The following is a 20,468-nucleotide window of genomic DNA, read 5'->3' as shown; positions in this document are numbered from 1 at the left end:
GATCATGTGACAGAAGTCTAGAGCTTGTTCAAAGTCCAAAATGTTTCAGTTAATTAATCTGTTTCTGTTTTCTCATACTGTAAAGTACTGTACAAACACATCCTTTCCAATCGCATTACCACTACATGCGAGTCTTATTCTGGCCCGAAAGGCAAATAAATTATATTGTTTGGGTGGCCTGGTCATGGGTGCAGTATGGTGCTGGGAAAGTTACGGGCAATGTGCTCGTGCTATTCCACATGCACGCGAATTCTGTAAAAAGACCTGCTGAATTCTGACACAGAAGACTTAATTTGAAATGTATGTAACTGAACTGTCCGACAGTTGCAATTATTTTATTACGAACGGAAAGGTTTTTTAAATTTCGGAAGAAAGTGAATTTAAAGTCACATTTTGAAAACTGATTTCAACAAAAATTAAAGAGATATAACTTTAAAATATAACCTATTACATGATCAGCTGTGCCGGGCCACTCCTCTCAATGGTTTAAAATGAAGTGTCCAACAAGGCAGCTGGGTTAACTGATGGAGATGTGTGCCAGGTGGGTAGCATTTTATTTGTCGACTAAACCACAAGTTGCTCTAATTCACTCTGCGTTTGCAAAATTAATCAATGGAATAACATGCAGATGGTTCGTTAATCCTCGTAGAAATTGTAAATGATTTGATGGCTAATTTATGTGATCCTGAGTTGCGGCCCAAACACGATCTAGGCCATATTCTTCCATTGCTTTAATTTCTTCTGAATCGAACCCAACACTTCCCCTTCACAGCTGCCTTGCCAGTAGATGTGCTTCCAGACAAACATAAATTAGAAATTATGTTTCAGGCAGCTTTGGCAAAAGGTGGCTGGCTAACGTTCAACAGATTGTTGTGCAAAGAACCTTAGGTATAACACGTAGGATGCATGAAAACCCTAATCAGTGAAATTCTGTTATAAATGTTTTGCAATACTCATGTTTCAAACATTGAACCATCACTGATGAGAACGAATATGCAACCTTGTATTATTGAGAATGTCATTGGCAAATCCAGGCCTTTTCTCCTGGCAGGTGAGGATCACTGCAATTACAAACACACACAGTAATTCCAACATTAATATTGTAAATCAAATCTGCTCCATTTAAAATCTTGTAGCTGATGCATGCTATCATGCTGAAACCAATCACTTCTCCATATGAAACCCCTTTTTGTGAGCAATTGTGCCTAGGGCCGGCTTTAGCTCTGGTGGCTCCCAGTGCAATAGACAGTTATACCCCCAACCTCATTCTACACGAATTCCCTCAATACCACCCTCCAAAGTGCCCCTCATCTCGCTATAGCCCCTCTCTGACATCCATTTCATGTTGTATACCGCTACTCAGTTCACTCACATTCAGGTCTGTGATCTGCCTGGGGCATGTTCTTTGCAAGCAGGCACATTAACCCTCTGCACTACATTATGATGACTAGCCAAAGCTGCCAACACTGCAGCACCTGCTTTTAAAGTAATACGATACTTTTCAGTACAGTCCTAGATTCATTCACGCAAGGTGCAGCTGCGTCGGTCCCTACGCCCAAAAGTCAGCCATGATTTTGCCAATATCTCAAGTGCTGCACAAAGCCAGAGGGCTGGATCAAACATGGAACAGTTAACTTTTCTAGTTTTCACAAAGGTAGCACCAAAACGTGGCACATGTCAAGATCCAGAAATGTGTACGAGCTCCAAACTGCGTCTTAAAAGAAAAAATTGTAGTGACACCCATGTCAAGACAGCAAGAGCTATGCAAGGGCCAAAGGCATAGAGATCATCAGTCATACATAATTAACCCGGTAAAACAATGGAAATAAGATGATGCGCCTCAGGAGAGCAGAAGGCAAGCACTGCAAAAATATGCAGTGATGTACAGCAGGAAACACAGAGGGATGTGCGGTGCATTGTGGGGATTTCCTCATCATCTACTTTTGTGCTGTCTCCCTTTCTTACTTGGCTTCTTGCTACCTTACACTTCATCTGTGTACCTGGCCATACATGCCAGGGCACGTGTGCTGGAGATAATAGAGGGCATTTTATCTCCAAGACAGGAAATTCTACTGTGGAAAGCCCTCTGACTGCCTATGAATGACTGACACTGAGGAATAATAGCTTATGAATAACGTGTCCAATAAAACCAGCTATCATATTTTACCGACCTATTTTCGGTTTGCTACTTCAGATATTGACTACTGTGTGACTGAACCAGCTGTTGAGAACACTGCCAAAACCATTTGCTCGATTTACCTTTAAGTAGAAATTTGTTAGTAACTGACAATGCTGTTCACTAACTCTTTTTATTATTAGGTTCAGATCAAATTCTCCTCTACAGAGAGTAGAAAGGAGATCCTTAGCTGAACGTCTCACCACAGCCATGTTTTGTGTCCTAAATACACACGTAAAATAAATATGTCATCCAGTTATATCAAATGTTGAAGTGCAGAGTGTGGGCATTATTTAGGGGTTAGTTTATGATCACTTATCAATGATATACCCATTCAGCTTTTACCAAAAAAATGCCTGGCCCTCATCAGAACCAGCATGAAAGACAAAGAAAGTAGAGTTCTCATTGTTGTTTATTTAAGGAGAATGCCGCTATATTACTTGAGAACACTTTATGAACTCTCCCTTTTTCAGTCAGAATATTTGGGTTTTGAAAACTGAGACATGATACTGGCACACCGGGTTGATTGAACAAAGCTTGGTAGGAACAATTACCTGCATGTAGGGGAAATGACCATCTAAATAGCCCGAGATGAAGGAGGTTGATGACATTACAGAGGATGCCTACCAACCAGTAGAAACCATCTGAAGTATCTGGTGCACAAGGAAGACTTTGAAAGCTGAAGCCACTAACATTTTCACACAGAAACTGCAAATTATAAATTTGGAAATGATCACTTGGACCACAATTATATGCAAGCCATAAGTGCTTGCAGACAAGTCTCATTAAATCACTTTCCCACTCAGAGCTTGTTCTAAATAACGATCTGGGTTCATTCATGTCTCTCATTTAATTAAACACGAACCTATTTTCATATATAACTGCATGCCACACTTCTGTTTTTTTTCTAACACTTTAAGTAACATATGTATATTTTTTTCCAATTTAATGATACTCCACATATCCATTATCAGTGGTGTTCTTCCTGGATACAACCTCTAAGTTGGTCTAGTATTAATGCGTCTAGCTTCGGAAATATTCTTTATTGTGATGATAGAAGTATTTACTCGGAATTACCTTTGTTTTTGTTTTAAACTGCATGCACCACTGATCAGACATCTGTCGACTCTCATTCAGCACACATATTGTGCTTGGCTGATCATTGGAAGATTGATCAGCTCTCATACCCTATCTAATCCCCAAAACAAATATATGATCCCAGTGGCGTCGCTAGGGTTGGTGTCACCCGGTGCGGGTAACTCATGGTGTCACCCCCTCACAACTTACCGGATGGACCAACTCACCCTCTGCCTGCACCATCTCTCCCTCTGTCCGCACCATCTCCCCTCTGCCTGCACCATTTCACCCCCTGCCTGGACCATCTTTCCCTCAGCCTACACCATCTCACCCTCTGCCTACACCATCTCCCCTCTGCCTGTACCATCTCCCCTCTGGTTGCACCATCCCTCCCTGTGTCCGCACCATCTCCCCTCTGCCTGCACCATCTCTCTCTCTGCCTGCGCCATCTCTCCCTCTGCCTGCACCATCTCCCCTCTGCCTGCACCATCTCCCCTCTGCCTGCACCATCTCTCCCTCTCCCCTCTGCCTACACCATCTCTCCCTCTGCCTGCACCATCTCTCCCTTTGTCCACACTATCTCCCCTCCGCCTGCACCATCTCCCCTCCGCTGCACCATCTCACCCCCTCAGCCTGAACCCTCTCCCCCTCAGCCTGCACCATCTCCCCCTCAGCCTGCACCATCTCCCCTCCGCCTGCACCATCTCTCCCTCTGTCTGCAACATCTCCCTTCCGCTGCACCATCTCACCCCCTGCCTGCACCATCTCCCCCTCAGCCTGCACCATCTCACCCTCTGCCTGCACCATCTCCCTCTCTGCCTGCACCATCTCACCCTCTGCCTGCACGTCCCACATTTGTATAATGTGGATGGTGGCTTTGTTTTTGAACCACTCATGAGACAAAAACGTGGAAAATTGTATCGGAGGGTCTTTTTCTAATAATTCAAAATAGAGGACAGGCTTTAAATTAAACATATTCACTGTCCCTATGAGCACAATCTATAATGAATTCATTTAATACTCGATAAAAGCCCATGTATTTGTCCAGCATACTTCTCTATTTTTAGCTATTAAACGTGATCATGGTTTCTTAATAAAATTTACAAAACTATTAGATTCACTCGGGCGTAGTACTTCCTGGCACAGCAAACAGTAACCTCATTCCTCCCGAAAGGCTCGTATTTTCAATTAACATTCTTCACCCGACACTGGTTTCTTCAAAGCTTCCAAACTCACTGCAAGTGTTTACTGAGAACCGGACGCCTGTTCCTTCTTCTAACTTTCAGAGGGGTGAAACCGAGTCACACTCTCAGGCTCCCTTTGTACGCGCTGAAACTCAGAAGTGTATACTCACGTGTTCCGTAATTTGAATACAATGTAAACTTTATTCATACACGCCGAGGGGGCAGAAAAGGCCTCAACATAGTTTGAATTATTTGAAACTTGATTTAAACGTGTCGCATAAGCAGGGCAGGTGTGTCATTAATCCGTGCCCACATCTTTAAAACAACACTCACCTTGTCTGGTTTGTTTAGCCCCTTACGGGTCACTCTCGCTGTAACCCTAGAAGACCTAAACATTAAAATGTGTTTACCTTTTCTGTCTGTAACAGCAGAGCAGTCCGCTACCTTCCCTCGGCTCAAGATATTACTGCCATAAAGCCTCACGTCTGCCGTGGACGCGTGCGTGCGTACGTACCGTCATTGCTGCGTGACTGGGTCCCCGGAATCATTAAGCTCGTGCCAGCGGCCGCAGACTGAGCTGTGTTACTTACACAGCTTAACCAGGTGGATGGTGTCACCCCATTTGAGGGTGTCACCCGGTGTGGTCCACACCCCCCGCACCCCCCGCACCCCCCTAGTAACGCCACTGTATGATCCCACCAATCACGAAGTATCTCTCACTGGTTTAGCATTTGATTTGCAGTTGTGCCGACAGTTTACTCTGTCACAATATGGATATCCCATATTACAAGTGTCCTAGGATATAATGTACTTGTTATGGGGTGGATGGGATATCCGTCACTTTTGGGATGGAGTATCCTGTCCACCAAACCTAAATCAGGTTCTTACTTAACCATTGACACATCAGTCTGATCAAACATGCAGGGGTTCAGAAAACACGGATCAGATGTTTTCTTCTTTTCTTTCTCATTGTGTATATTTTCGCATTGACATTCCTAATACATTTTTCCACACCATCCTCAATCTCTTATAACTTTTTTCTCTTCGTTTTTCATATTAGTAGCCAACGTCTACAATTTGATCTCATTCATGTCACATTTCTCTGCTCGCTGAAAGCGTTCTCAATGCAGTCTCAATATTATATCCTGTGTTGACTTTGTCTTTGATTTAGTTTTCTATTTTTTTTGTGAGTTTTGGTTTTGAATCTCACTTCAACTCCAAAGGTTCAATGGGATTTCTGTGTCTTGGTTCAGTGAAATAAGCCCAAACCTCCTATGAACGTGTACAGGTAGCCATGCTATTACCATTAGTTATCATTATCTTCTTATGCAGTATTTTTTGGAGCAGTGCCCTATCTAGTGCATGTGGTTCATCCTTGTGAAACACATTACACTCTGTGAACTTTGTCACTAATTCAGACTACGAGGCCAGAGCAATAGGCAATTATCCAACATGGAGTTTGCCAACGGCCATGCCATTAAAAAAAACAGTTTAGATCCTATTAATTTTAGATCCTTATAACTTAGGTAATCACAGGACAACAGCACTGCTCCACAAAATTTAAAATAACTGTCATTGTGAATTAAAAAAAATGTTTACAGTCTTCACCATATTTTACTCTTTGTAGTTAGCCTTTTTTTTTTAAAGATTTCACTGAGCATGGAAGAGGTTTGAGTTAGGGTGTGTAGTGTGTGTTTGCACAGAATAACTAGTGAATTTCAGGATTTTTTCAGTTTTGCGTTTGCTGAACAATTTCCTTAATGATTTTTAAGGGTCTTTTGTGATGTACCACAATCATTTCCCATGTATTAATTCTGCATTGTATAGCACCTGCACCAAGCCCTGCGTCCAACTGCCATTGGATATTCACAGTGATTCTTGGCCTTGTACTGGTTTAATCAACAATTTGGCAAATTTTATGCAGATCCATCAAACATTGCCACAGGGAATTCATCTTGTATTGCCTCTCATTTATCTTTATACCACACTTGATAAATATGCTCAAAGCTGATAAATGTCTGCCAAATGTAGTGTGGATTCATCAAACAGTGATAAATATATTTGCAAATGAATATTTCCTTGACCCCCCCCCTTTTAAATCTGCCTACGTGATGGACCTAGATGAAACAGAGACAATCAAGAGTAATATAAATATATGCAAGGTCCATACCAATGGTTTGCAAATCCATCATATAGTTAATCAAAATTGTTCCTACCCCCATCTTTGCATTCCTCCCCCCTTGGATGGGTAAGAAACCCTAAATCCCTGCTCTTGGAGTAACTTGCAAAGGTACTGTCAGATTTAATACAGAGTCGTTGAAGAGTGCTAAAGTTATAAACACATGAAAATTGTATCCCTCTCTTTAAATTGCTCCCCGCTTTATCTATGAGCACAACGTTTGAAATATTGATTGAAAACAAAATGCATCCTCGCCTCCATCTGATTTTGTGCAGATTTGTCATACAGTGCCGATGTTATGAGCAAATCATCACTTTTTTGATCCACCCTTCTTACCAAACTCCCTTGACAGATATGTACACTTTGAAAAGACCAACAATAGGCTAAATATGCTACATATCTACAAATGTTTGTGCAGATCCCCTTTGTACTCATGCACATCATGATTCTCTCTTGCTCTGAGCTTTCTCAAGGCAGTAAATATTATTTTGCTGTTTCCACTTAGTTTTGGACTTCTTTTTTGTAAGTGTTAATTCTTTGTCTCAAATGGTGCCAACGTTATTAGCAAATGAAAGATGTTTTGGCCCTTCCATTTAACTTCGCTCTGACTGTCAGCATTCTGCCGTACGTTCACAAGGCAGTGCCCACATAGGCCTTCTGGGCGCTTGCTTTTAATCTAGATAGGACAATATAGATTTCTACACCGTGGCTAGCCAGATAAACTTTGTCTTCCAGTCTATACTTTTAATTTATTGCCCTGATGCATCATGGTCCATGTAGTAGTTCCCTCTGCCTTCAGACCCTTCCTAGATCCCATCCTGGTGATGGTATCTAGTTTGCTAGATTTGTTGCAGGATGCTTTAACCCTTTATGTCTTAATTCTGGGCCTGTTTCTTTGTTTGCTCTGATCCACACTCTGTTCCGGGTTTTCTTATTCCCCTGCTTGTGTCTCTTGGTTTCCTTTATCTTCCTTCCTACAAGTCTCAGTTCAGCATTCCCTTCATTGGTGGTCCCATGCAATCCCTGCACCGTTTTTCTTCCTTGCACCTGTCACTCTCTGATAGACCTGGCATCTTTATCGTGGTTTCCCCCTATCTTTTTGCCTCTGCTGTTCAGTGTCAAAGTGCAAGTGCTCCCTGTGTAAATTGTTATTGTGATTGGTTACCCATGATTGGCATATTTGTGTCACCAAGAAGTCCCTAGTAAAGTGCACTAAGTGTGCCAGGGCTGGTGGTAACAAATGCTACTAATGGGCCTGCAGCACTGGTTGTGCCACCGACATGAGTAGCCCTAAAATGGTGTCTCAGGCCTGCCACCGCAGTGCCTGTGTGCAGTCTGTGAACTGCCATGTCCTCCTGGTCAGTGTCCCTACTGGCCAGGCCTAGCCCTTCCCTTTCTGTACACATTGGTCACCCCTATGGAAGGCCCAAGGTACTCCCTTGGGCCGGGTGCAATATATGTGAAAGGTAGAGCATATACTAGTGCAGGTGACATGCTCTGGTAGTGAAAGGCAGCCATTTCGTTTTTCACTATTGTACGACTACCTTGCCCATAGGCTATCATGGGGAATGCTGGCTACACTGGCTACCAGCATATCTTCCCATAGGAGCAAGGTAGGACAAAAAAGTCTAGCACCCCTGAACTCAGAATTTAATAACACATCTTTTAGGAAAAGTTGCTTTTAAATCCTGGGTTGAGAACAGCACTTTTAGAAAGTTGCTGTTCTCTTGTCTGACCTTTCTGTGTGCCTTGGCCTGTTTGTGAATTGACTGTCTGGCTTGAGAGTGACAGGGGCTGGGGAGCCTGCAGGAGCCTGGCTGAGTTAGCCCTGGGCTGAATGACTGCATCTGCATCTTGAGTGGTGGGAGGGGATAGCACCTGGGCCTGAATAGGGCTGTGCCTGCCTTCCACAATGCTGGCTCCACCTCCTGCTGGGCGGCTGACGACCCTGCCCCTCTCTCTGAAAGGAAAGGAGAAGCCAGGAAAGCAAAGTGCTTAAGGAACACCCAGAACTGGCTCAGACTGGGCTCAGAGCCCTCCTACACAAAGGGAAGAAAGAGTTTTAGGGGTATAAATACAGGACCCCTGACTACAGAAAATTAGATCATCCTGGAATCAAGAACAAACCTCTGCCAAGGAGATTGCTGAAACTGAAGAAGGAAGACTGTCCTGCTGTTGCTCTGCTGGACTGACCTGGTGTTACTTTGCTGTCAAGGAGAGGGGAAGGACTTTGCTTTGTGCTGTGTGCCCTTGCTTGAAGGAATCTCCGAGGGCCTGAGAAGAGCTGGCTCCCTGTTAAAGAAGTCCCAGGAACAAATGGACTTCACCCGCAGCTTTCCTGAACTCTGCTGAGAGAGGTATCTCCTTCCTGGAGTGTGTGGCCCATGTGTGGTGCCTCTGGATGTGGTACCTGTGTTGGGAAGCTGGAAACCAAGCTTTTAAAGAACTTTCTGCAAGTTTTATTGCAAACCCGGCTTAGCGAGGAAATTCCCGCCGCTACGAAGACCGAGATCGTCGCAGCGCCTGCCGCCCCTGACTGAAGACGTCCCATCCTTCGTTTGCAGGAAGATTTCCGTCGCTGCGAACATTGTCGCAGAGCCTGTTGCCGATGGGCTGGACTGTTCCCATGTGGCACAGGGTCAGACTGATTTGCATATAGCCATGTCTGAACTGGGGTGGCAGAGTGGGCTAAAGAACGGTGATGGATTAAACCCAGATCTTTTGACTGGGTGTGAGTGTTTGATTGGTTCAGATGCTCCGTCCATTACCACCCTCTTTTGTACCGCTTTTGTCCGCCATAAGTGTGGCAGGGTATGCTCAGACGTGAGTCCCTTGCTCACTTTGCCACTGGATTCAAGCAAGCCGGGCTGAAGACGACTGTAATGCCAGAAACCGGTCCTCGGAAGCTTGTTTCCGGTCCAGGGAAGGCATGGCTTGGCAGTTCGGGCTGGACTGTTCCCATGAGGCACAGGGTCAGACTGATTTGCATATAGCCATGTCTGAACTGGGGTGGCAGAGTGGGCTAAAGAACGGCGATGGATTAAACCCAGATCTTTTGACTGGGTGTGAGTGTTTGATTGGTTCAGATGCTCCGTCCATTACCGCCCCCTTTTGTACCGCTTTTGGCCGCCATAAGTGTGGCAGGGTATGCTCAGACGTGAGTCCCTTGCTCACTTTGCCACTGGATTCAAGCAAGCCGGGCTGAAGACGGCTGTAATGCCAGAAACCGGTCCTCGGAAGCTTGTTTCCGGTCCAGGGACGGCATGGCTTGGCAGTTCGGGCTGGACTGTTCCCATGAGGCACAGGGTCAGACTGATTTGCATATAGCCATGTCTGAACTGGGGTGGCAGAGTGGGCTAAAGAACGGTGATGGATTAAACCCAGATCTATTGACTGGGTGTGAGTGTTTGATTGGTTCAGATGCTCCGTGCATTACCACCCCCTTTTGCACCGCTGGGTGAGATCCCCGCATCACGTCACTGTGAGAATCGTCGCAGAGCCATTTCATCGAGGAGCTGCAAGAGAAAGATCGCCGCTGGACCGTGCATCGTCGCCCCGGAGTGATGCATTGCTTGTTTTCCACCGCACCAGCTTCTGTTTTGGAACTTTGTCGCGTTTAAAGGTACTGTTGGCTAAACGTGACGCAACTGTGAACTTTTCACGCAACTGTGGATTTTTTTAACGCTAACTTTATTAACTCTTTTGCAACCATATTCTTAAACTGTGTATGTTGGATTTTTGTTGTTTTGGTCTTGTGTAGTTTAGATTAAATACCTTTATTTTCTAAACTGTTGTGGAGTCAGTTTGTGGTGTTTTCACGGTGTTACTGGGAGTGTTGGTACAAATACTTTACACATTGCCTATGATAAGCCTTGACTGCCCGTGCCAAGGTACCAAGGGGGTGAGCACGGGTTATCTCAGAGGGTTTCCTCCCTACCCTGACTAGAAGCAATGGTCCCTATTTGGACACTGGTACCTACCTCTGCCAACTAGAGACCCCCAGTTCTAACACTCTCCCTGCAACTGTACTCCTCTCCTGAGACCCCACAGCTGTTTCACCCTGTGCCTGCAAAGTGTGCTGGCTTTTCAACTGCCTCCTGTTGCATCTTCACGAGCTCTGTGTTGCTGCTGTTGATTCAGTTTTGGATTTCCCTGTCTTCTGGCTACCTGTAGTATCTGTTTCTGTCTCACGTTTTTCTCCATTTCTGTTCTTGTGTTAGGCATAGTTTATCGTCTCTTGTCTGCACTCATCTTGATCTGCCATGATGTATGCAGACTCCTTGCCTTGTAATTTGTGTTTCTGTGTGTCTATATATTTCTGCTTTGCCTTGTTTGACTGAAGAACTTTCCTAGCCTTGTTCTAAGAATTCTAGTCCTGTGTCTGGCCTTGATTTCCAGTCCTGCTTTGTATGAGCCCCCTATCTGTTCAGTAATTATTGTTCTGCTCCCTGTTGTTCAGTCTTGTCTTTTTATCTGGATGTTGATTGCTTCCAAGAGTGCCAGTTAGATACCAAGGCTTGTTCCTTTGGCACAGAGAACCACCTTAAACACCTTCCTTATGGGAGCTGCTGGGTGTCAACTAGAACTCTGTGAGATTAATCTGTTTCTTGCTTTCGTATAAACTCTTTTCACCTCACCAATAGAACATTTCAGAGGAGCAGACAAACTATAATGTATGATAGTTGTCTGTTGTTTCCCTGCTTATATTTCTGTTGTGTGTACTTGTGTTTGCCCTGTACACTTCCAGTCCCCTAGTCAGAGCCTGTTTCCACCCTGCTTCAGTCTTCTGCTTCTGTTCTGCTTCCATTAAAGCCTCCTAGAACTCTCTTGTTTGTATTCCCTTCAGAGTCCACAAACAAGGCTAGAATCCAGTCTCACCCAACTTGTTCCCTGACAGATCACCCTGCTAGCTCCCTCCTAGACCCGGACACCAACTAAATCTGGACAAAACATGAAATATCTGTACTGGGTATAGTCTGCTAACTGCCTGCCACATTTGATGCATATAATCAAACAGCATCAGCATTATAAGCAAATTATAATTTTATTGTACCCTCCCCCGTTTAACTTTGCTGCCTTTGATGGATTTTCACAAAACTTGACAAATCAATAGAAAACTAATCCTTCCGAGCATCTGCCAAATGATGTGCATATTTATTTTAGAGTGACACATGTATTAGTAAATGAGCATTTCTATTTTCCCCTTCTTAACTGGGCCCATTAATGGATTTGTACAAATTCAAAATTTCCAGTACTAATCTCAACATACTAATAAGTACCTGCCAAATTACATGCCTATTCATCAAATAGTGCAAATGCTATAAGCTATTAAACAAATGGCTTTTCATTTGATAACATATATAAAAGTGTAAACGCTTACAAGCCCATCAGCACCTTTTTCAAATGCTAACACCTCAAAAACGATTGAAACAATTTAGACCAAGGACTAAATTAACTCTTTCTGTGTAACGTTCTACTTTCAGGACAGGTTTGACATAAACTGGGTCAGAAACTTTTGCTGTAACTGCAAACAGAATTTTATGTGACGCTAAAATTGGGAAATACCTTTTTGCGACCCCACCCATCTTTAAATGTTTCTTCTGCACATAACTGCATAACAATGGCTTTTCCAGATTGTAGCTGTATAAGTTAAGCAACTTCCAAACTTACTGCTGTTCTATTCATTGCGACTGAAGCTATAGACAATTAAAAAAAATGCCTTTTCAATGGAAAGTGCAACTGAACCATAACTATTTCTCTCTCATTGTCTATTTGAGTCTCTGAGAACCCCTTGGCAAAAACCATACCTGTGTTTCACACCTACTCATCTGTAATTCTATATATAATGCAGGGCAGAGTGTATTCTCCCTACAAAGGCTACTCCTTTTTACCATCAGCCCATCTCTGGCATTCTGATGCCTTCTATGCCTTCTCACTACGTCAGACATCATAGTTTGAGAGGCACCTCGCAGACCAGCAGACAATTTACAGTTTATTCTCCCTGTCAATGACCAAAAATTGAAGGAAACGACAGCCAGCATCGAAATACACAGCAAAAGAGGATATTTATGTTTCCAAAACTACAGTAGCAGTGTCTGCCAGTGGAACTTTGCTCACTATGTAAGAATGTAAAAGAGACAGCTACATTTTAATAGCAATAAACTAAGGGACATATTACCAAGGGCCATTATCGCCGCCTTAGCGGGACTTTTTCCCGCTAAAGCGGCGATAATTTTATCGCCCTATTACCTAGCTGTCGCTAACACCAGTTAGCGACAGCTAGTAGGAGATAGCGATCCTCTTGGGGCCCGCTTTGCATGTCAGCGATATTTATCGCTAATGACATGCAAAGTGGGCGTGCCAAGATGTTAGCGATCTCCTAGTAGCTGTCGATAACTGGTGTTAGCGACAGCTAGGTAATAGGGCGATAAAATCGCTATCTCCAATTATCAACAAAGCCTTACTTTTGGAAATATTCTCGCTAAGCGCAAATATCTCCAAAAGCTAATGCCTGCCCAGAGCAGTTCTTAGCCTTGTTATCCAACGGAAGTTGCATTACATGGCTAAGAGCATTGTCACGATAATGCATGAATATCGCTGATTTTTCAGCGATATTCATGCATTTAGCAGGATTTTTACCGCTTTTGAGATAAAACTTGATAATATCAAGGAATCTCAGCGGTAAAAATCGTCGGAGCGCGGCGATATAATTTTAGCCGCTAACCATCCATAGCGATAATTATCGCAATAGCGATAATTATCGCTATTGCTTGGTAATATGCCCCTAATTTCCATCAACAGATACTATTAGCTAGCAGCCACTATTTCTATCATCGTAAATAAGCACTTTGTTGCGAATGTCAGACCTTGTATCGCCTTATCTTCCATAACTGCAATGTGCACCAAGCCAGTATTATCTTTCCACAATACATTTTTATTAGAAGCTATCTCTACTGGTTGCTGCATTTAGTATCTTCCTGAACTTTTATTCAGAGTTATGCATGTGTTTTTATACTGCATCAAAGTAATACCTGTGTTTTCATACTGCATTTACCATAGGTGCTTGGAGTGGAAAAGTGTCATTGTTGATGCTTCTGTTTGTGCATAAAAAAATAAATGTATCAAGGCATAAAACACCCTGAAAGTATGCAATGGGCTAAAGTGAGCCATCTCACAGTTTTATAGGGATATACGGGCACTTAACATGCAGCTCAGTTTCCTACTTTTAAACTTCCTCATAGTTTTCTTTCTCTGCAAACTGGTAATGTGTTACTAGTTGGCCCGGAATATGGATGTGTATTTACTCACATGTTAATTTTTTTTCAAAAGGTATCATTGCTACTAAATCTTCAGCCTTTTGGCTCTCTGTGGTTATTGAACTCATTGGTGACTTGAGACTCGATGACTGCGAACAGTTGGATGTACTTTAGAAGTGCACGCTTCCTTATTTATCCTCTCCTTTCTCTCCTAGCAGACAATCCGTGTCTAAAATTGTAATGTACAACATCTGTTGCATTCCTTCTTTTTGCTGCTAATCTTCCTCGCCAATAATCCAATGTGCTCACCGGTCCTACGGCTATAATCTTACTTGAAATAAATTAGACATGTTCTCTTGGCGTTTACTTCAGGCACAGTAACGCTTTCTATTCTCTTGAGATACCTAGGTCAGATTCGTACATCAGTATACATTTAAATTGAGTCCCAGTTCTTTTCTGTTTTGTAGTTGTATTGTACTCCCTATGTGAAGAGAAAAAAGTCAAAGTGTTGAGAGCTGTCATCCTCTTCTTTTTTCACTCATTCAAGCATCTGTAAGACATGTGTCCACACATCTAATTTGAGATCAGCCGTGTGTCCTGGAACAACTGGGACTGTGCCATCCATGCAGAAGAGCAAATACATCCACACAGCGCGTGCTGCTCCATCCTTCCAAACCCTTCAGGCTCATTTCGCTTCAGACAGCAGAGGATTGATGGTTTGGACCATCTCACAGCACAAAAACAAAACGAGGACGACGATAGCCTGAACATACTTTGGAAAGCTGAAAGTGTCTCTCAGAGTCAGCCTGGAAAGATACAGCAATGACTGCGTTCTGCGTCTGTCATATTTTCATAAGCAGCTCATTTCCCCGTCAATCCTTTCACTTTGTTCTCTGTGCATAGGGAGTTTTCAAAGAATACTATACTAGTTTGTATAACAGCTGTAAGCATTCTGGTAGCATTACAGTTTGTCGTGCTCTTGGGTCCCTCAGTGCATGTTTTCTGCGTAAACAGTTTGTTCTATTATTCTGCAATTACAATTGCTCAGTTAGCACGCTGCTGGGTGCTGCGGAGCGTAAATTAACCAGGCTCCGGATTAATTGGAGTCTGAAAGCCTCGGCTACAGCAGACCGATGGATGTTTATTGGGTTCCGCTTGTATGTTTGCAAACACCATTTACTTTACATCGTGGCTCATATTACGAAGGGTAAACTGTCCATCCGCCTTGCAATACCTTTGGACAAGAATAGAGGTGTGAACGTTTCAACATCATTCTCTTGTACACCCCGCCTACTTCTTTACACAGCCGCTAACAAGGTGTTGAAGGGACAGTAATGTAAGAAACTAGTACAATAATTATGCTCTGGTAATACCAAAAGCTGCATTTTGGAAGCAACATTTCAACGTAAAACTATTTGCACATTTTGTATTCATTTATCTATACTGTGTGTAATGCAAGTATAAAATAAGCACATATATTCACAGTGCTTTCTGTCACAGGCTGTGACCCTGTAGCCCTAAAAACACACAAGGCACTATTCTCCACTGCATCAAGATATAATTCTGTGGCTCTCTTGTTACGCATAGAACTCTGCAGTCCATTGTCTAATAGAGGTTTCATAATCTACAACATCTACATTATCATTTCTACCTGTAGCTCACACAGTTGTTTTGTTAAATAATCATTTTTGATCCAAATTTAATTTGTTTTGAGAAAGAAAATTAGAAGTACCAATCCAGTTACAGAGTCAGGAGGAAAAATGCCATCAAGTGTCATATTACATAGTCTTAATTCGCCAACGTTCACCAACAATATGCAATTCCCTAATACCCCTTTGTTTGATGGTATCTTTAGATCGCAAAGCATATAGTAACATCATTCGCTGGGTGGCCTCAGTCAATGTATTTTGAGGGGGAATCTCACACCTGGGTGACAAAAAATCAGCCGTTTGTGGGAGAAAAACTATATGAGGGTGTAAACAGGGGGAAAGTCCAAAGATAGGGTTGACTTGGCTTTGTAAAATATAAACTGTGCACACCCCCAGTCAAGAGGAATATCGATGCACTGTAATGCTATTGAATGTTTTATGGCTGTCACTCTGTCAATTTAAAGCCAGTGACATGTTGGCAAGGGGAGGAGATTAAATTGGGCCAAGGTGGTCCCAGACACTTTTATGCTGGAACTAGAGAACAAAGTAAAGGAAGATATGGCAATTTTCCTAGATAATCAGGCGGATGGTACGGTGGTTTTAAATTCCTTTTCCAATATTTGTGCTCAAGTTAAACTCCAATGGAGATGTAAGAAGAAGGGGGATGGTCCTGACCAACCAAGGTGGTTTGATGAGACGTGCTCAAAAGCCCACAAAGAACTTATTTATGCATTAAAACAAAATCCAAGAAGTCGGGAGCTGGTGGCTGCACTTAGGAAAAACTTTAAATTAGCCACGGATAACCGTAAAAAATGCATTAAAAAGGAGGCTTGGGAAGACCTCATCTCAATTGATGTACTTAGAGACAGCTCAAAATTTTGGGCTGTAATACACCAACCTTACTTTACTGATACAAACAACAAGGTGCTGGACTGCGTGATCCCTGATGAGGCATGGGTTGCACATTTCAGTAAAATATATGATAGTGCTGAGGAGTATATTTCAATAGTTAATCCCATAGAAAATGGAGCAGCCCCTTCTTTATGTTTTAACGAATTGGAGGTACATAGGGCTATTACAGAGATGACAAAAAACAAGGCCCCGGGCCCAGATGGTGTGCCCGCAGACCTTTATAGGTCCCCTGTGGAGTTTTGGACTAAAACACTCACAAACGTATTTAACTCCACAGTCATCTCGGGGTTCCCCTCATCCTGGGTCACCTCATCTATAATACCCGTCTTTAAAAAAGGTTCAAGAAACGACCCTGCCTGTTACAGGCCGATCTCTCTGATTGACTCTGCCGTTAAAATCTTGGGCAGAGTCATTCTGCAGAGACTCGATGACCATCGTGAAGAGAGGAGGGTCCTTTCTGATTTACAATATGGGTTTAGGGCTGGAAGGGGCACCCTAGACCAATGCCTAAACCTCCATATGTTAATCAGTAAATACACCTTGGCTAAGGAGGGTCATTTATATATGGCATTTATGGATTTATCGTCGGCTTTCGACTTGGTCAATCGATCCAAACTTTGGGCGATTTTAATTAACATGGGGATAGACCCACCTTTGGTAAATTATCTAGCGACACTACACCAAGACCTCCGTGCCTCTATTAGAACTAACATAGAGGGAGATACTACTAGCTTTTTTAGATAAAAACGGGGAGTAAGGCAGGGGTGTATTTTAGCACCCCTCCTTTTTACCTTATACATAAATTCCCTCGAATCCGCCCTGAAGGGGTCCACATCTGATGTCCCCGCGTGGGGGAGTACACAGTTCCGGTGCTCCTCTACGCGGACGATGCAGTGTTGCTAGCCCGTACCGGGATGGGGCTACAGAGACTCTTGGATGATTTTGGGGTGTTCATGTCTTCCCTGGATCTATAGATTAACAATAAAAAATCGCATGTAATGATTGCAGGGAAACGTTTAAAAAGTGTGAAGGTAAAAAAGTTCCTATGTAATGGTGAAGAAATCGCCAAGGTTCCAGTCTTTACTTATTTGGGGGTCTTGTTCGACGAAAAGGGTACCTGGAGGCCACAACTAAACGCTAAAGGCCTAGCTGCCACCAGATCCACTTCCGCTCTACTGGGCTTAGCGAAATGGCTAGGTTCACGTCCAGTAGAAGCGATACTGACATTTTACAAGTCAAAAAGCCCTTCTATCACCAGGTATGGTGCTTCATTATGGGGCTACCTACCGCAAGATAAACTCCAGGTGGTAGAAAATAAGTTTCTCAGATCCCTGTTAGTGGTCCCCCAATCAACTCCAGTACTTTCAGTTCATTCAGAGTTGGGTCTTGGCTTCATCAGTGATCAACTACAGCTAGCACCTCTGATCTGTTGGGCCCAGACCTGGCTGAACCCAGAAATTAGTCTAAATCACTCTATTCTAACAGACTGTTTGGCACTGTATAAAGCGAACAAAATCCCATGGTTGGTCTATATTAAAAATACATTTTACGAATTGGGTAGGTCTGAACTATATTTCGCCCCGAATACCATCAAGAGAGGTGATGTGCTATGGATTAAGAATAATTTTCTGGAACGTAGGGAGATGGAACGGGAGGAAGTAGAGCTCCAAAAACCGGGAGTAAGAGCTAATTACATACTACAGACTACCCCGAAATTGGAACCCTACTTGTCTATTGTGTCTCGGCCCTTCCACCGTAATCTCCTTGTAAGATTTAGACTGAATATTATTCAATATTCCTTGGGGAATTACCCAGTATGGGGTAAATTAGATCCTTCTATCCCCTGTAGCTGCGATAATTTTTCTGAACAAACCCTGATGCACTTTATTATGTTTTGCAGCTACTACGAGGATTGTAGGAAACAGTTTTTACTTCCTATTCTGAGAGAAGCAGGGTTTATACAAGTGTGTCCCGCTCTCCGTTACCTACAGCTTCTAAGTAGCACTAAAGTAATATTCGGGGTCGCAAGCTTTTCGGTTGCAGCTATGCGTATTAAGTCTAAACAATTGAAGTTAAACGTTCCATGATATGCATTCATATCAACTGACCATTAGCTGTTCTGATGAATTGCACTATCCCATGTAATTATATGAAATTGTTCTCTTATATGTTCCTTTTTTTAACTAAATTGCTTATATGAAATGTTTTTAACATATGAATTGTTATTTGTATATTTGTGCTGGAATTGCTTTTATGATTTTAATTAATCGAATAAAGCTTGTATTGACTTGACTTGACTTGACATGTTGGCAAGATCAGGCATTCGCTAAACTACTCGCATGTTTTCTTTAACCATGACCAGTCTGGGCACAAAACTGTAACCAATATGTATTAATTGGTGTAGCGCCACAAAATAATTAAGTGCTATGGTGCACTTTTACTTTACTATAGAACAGAGGTCTTCAAACTTTTTGATGCTGAGACCCCATTGTCAAAATTCTTTGGGTGTAAGGACCCCCTCCTGACAAAAATGTCTAGAACCTGGCACTCCTGATCATCGACAACTATCAATAACCATAAACACCCCCAGTTCCCACAGCACATCATTTTTACGGTTGGGAAATAATATTAAACGGTGTTTAGCAAACCAAATCTCTGTAAGTGTTTGGGTGTGGGGTCAAAGGTCTAGCTAAAAACAAAGGGCTTATTTTATGAGGAATTGACATAGCGTAGTGCCGCAAGTCTTGTTGCTGAGCTGCCCTAGGCCAATTTGAAAGGCAGGAGTGCACCGTATTTATGAAATACTCTGTTTTCATCTCCTGTCTCCTTGTGTTGGCACACATATAGCTGCCTAGCACCGACATAGGCAGGATTGTTTTTGTGCAGGAAGGGGCAACTTCCTTTGCAGAAAACAATCCTTAGAGGTGTTTCCCTCTTTCTATCTGAGCAGCATAACGTAGCACACATGGAAAGAGGAAAAATGAGGAGAAATGAAAACATTTCTCCTTGCTACGCCTCTGCTGGAGAGGCGTACATTTTTAGAACTGCCTCAGGTTTTTGTAATTTTGTAAATATAGAGCAGCATCAAAACGTTTTTAAGAGCTTTCACCATCTGGTACCTACATATAAAAAAAGGGCAGCATAAATGAAAAATACATTTAAAAAGTTGTTACTAAGTGGGAACTGCATTGTTGTAGATTATGAGACCTCTATTAGTCAATGCACTGCAGAGGTCTTTGTGTAACCAGAGAGCCACAGAAGTATATCTTAATGCAGTGGAGAATAGTGCCTTGTGTGTTTTTAGTGCTACAGGGTCACAGCCTGTGACAGAAAGCACTGTGAATATATGTCCTTATTTTATACTTGCATTAAACACAGTATAGATAAACAAATACAAAATGTGCAAATAGTTTTAGGTTGAAATGGTGCTTCCAAAATGTAGCTTTTGGTTTTACCAGAGCATAATTAATGTACTAGTTTCTTACATTACTGTCCAGCCGCGGGCCGTGGAGGGAGTTACGGTGGGGCAGGGAGGCGGGGAGGGGGAGGGGCAGGGTGGAGGGACCTAAAAAACGGCATATGGATAATTGCAGGTAAGTACACAATTTAATTATTAAAACGAATTTCGTAGCGCGCACTGCATCGCAAAATGCGATGCTGTGCGCGCTACGAATTTCGTTTTATTAATTAAATTGTGTACTTACCTGCAATTATCCATATGCCGGTTTTTAGGTCCCTCCACCCTGCCCCTCCCCCTCCCCGCCTCCTTGCCCCACCGTAACTCCCTCTACGGCCCGCGGCTGTTACTGTCCCTACAACACCTCGTTAGCAGCTGTGTAAACACAGTTACAATTAAAAGCATGCACTTCACAGCCCAGTTGCTAACTCTTTGAACTACCACTCAAAAAAACCAAATCTTCATCACAAAGCTAAGAGTGAATCGATCAATTAAAGCCAGAACTGGCTCCCAAGCACCCTTTATACGTACAGATGAACTAATAGTGCACATTTATATTTAATTCAGGCAAGCAGGCA

The 20,468-nt window shown here is 42.9% G+C and overlaps 1 protein-coding gene across 1 annotated transcript in view; it reads left to right on the top strand.

Moving 5' to 3' along the window:
* The window catches only part of FSTL5 (follistatin like 5), a 2,936,723-nt gene that overhangs the window by 2,400,525 nt on the left and 515,730 nt on the right, over nucleotides 1-20,468 (top strand). The gene's annotated exons all lie outside the window — the stretch shown is intronic.

Source organism: Lissotriton helveticus, chromosome 2_1 (genome assembly GCF_964261635.1).
Source record: "Lissotriton helveticus chromosome 2_1, aLisHel1.1, whole genome shotgun sequence".
NCBI lineage: Eukaryota > Metazoa > Chordata > Amphibia > Caudata > Salamandridae > Lissotriton > Lissotriton helveticus.
This window is presented reverse-complemented; position numbering and strand designations above follow the sequence as displayed.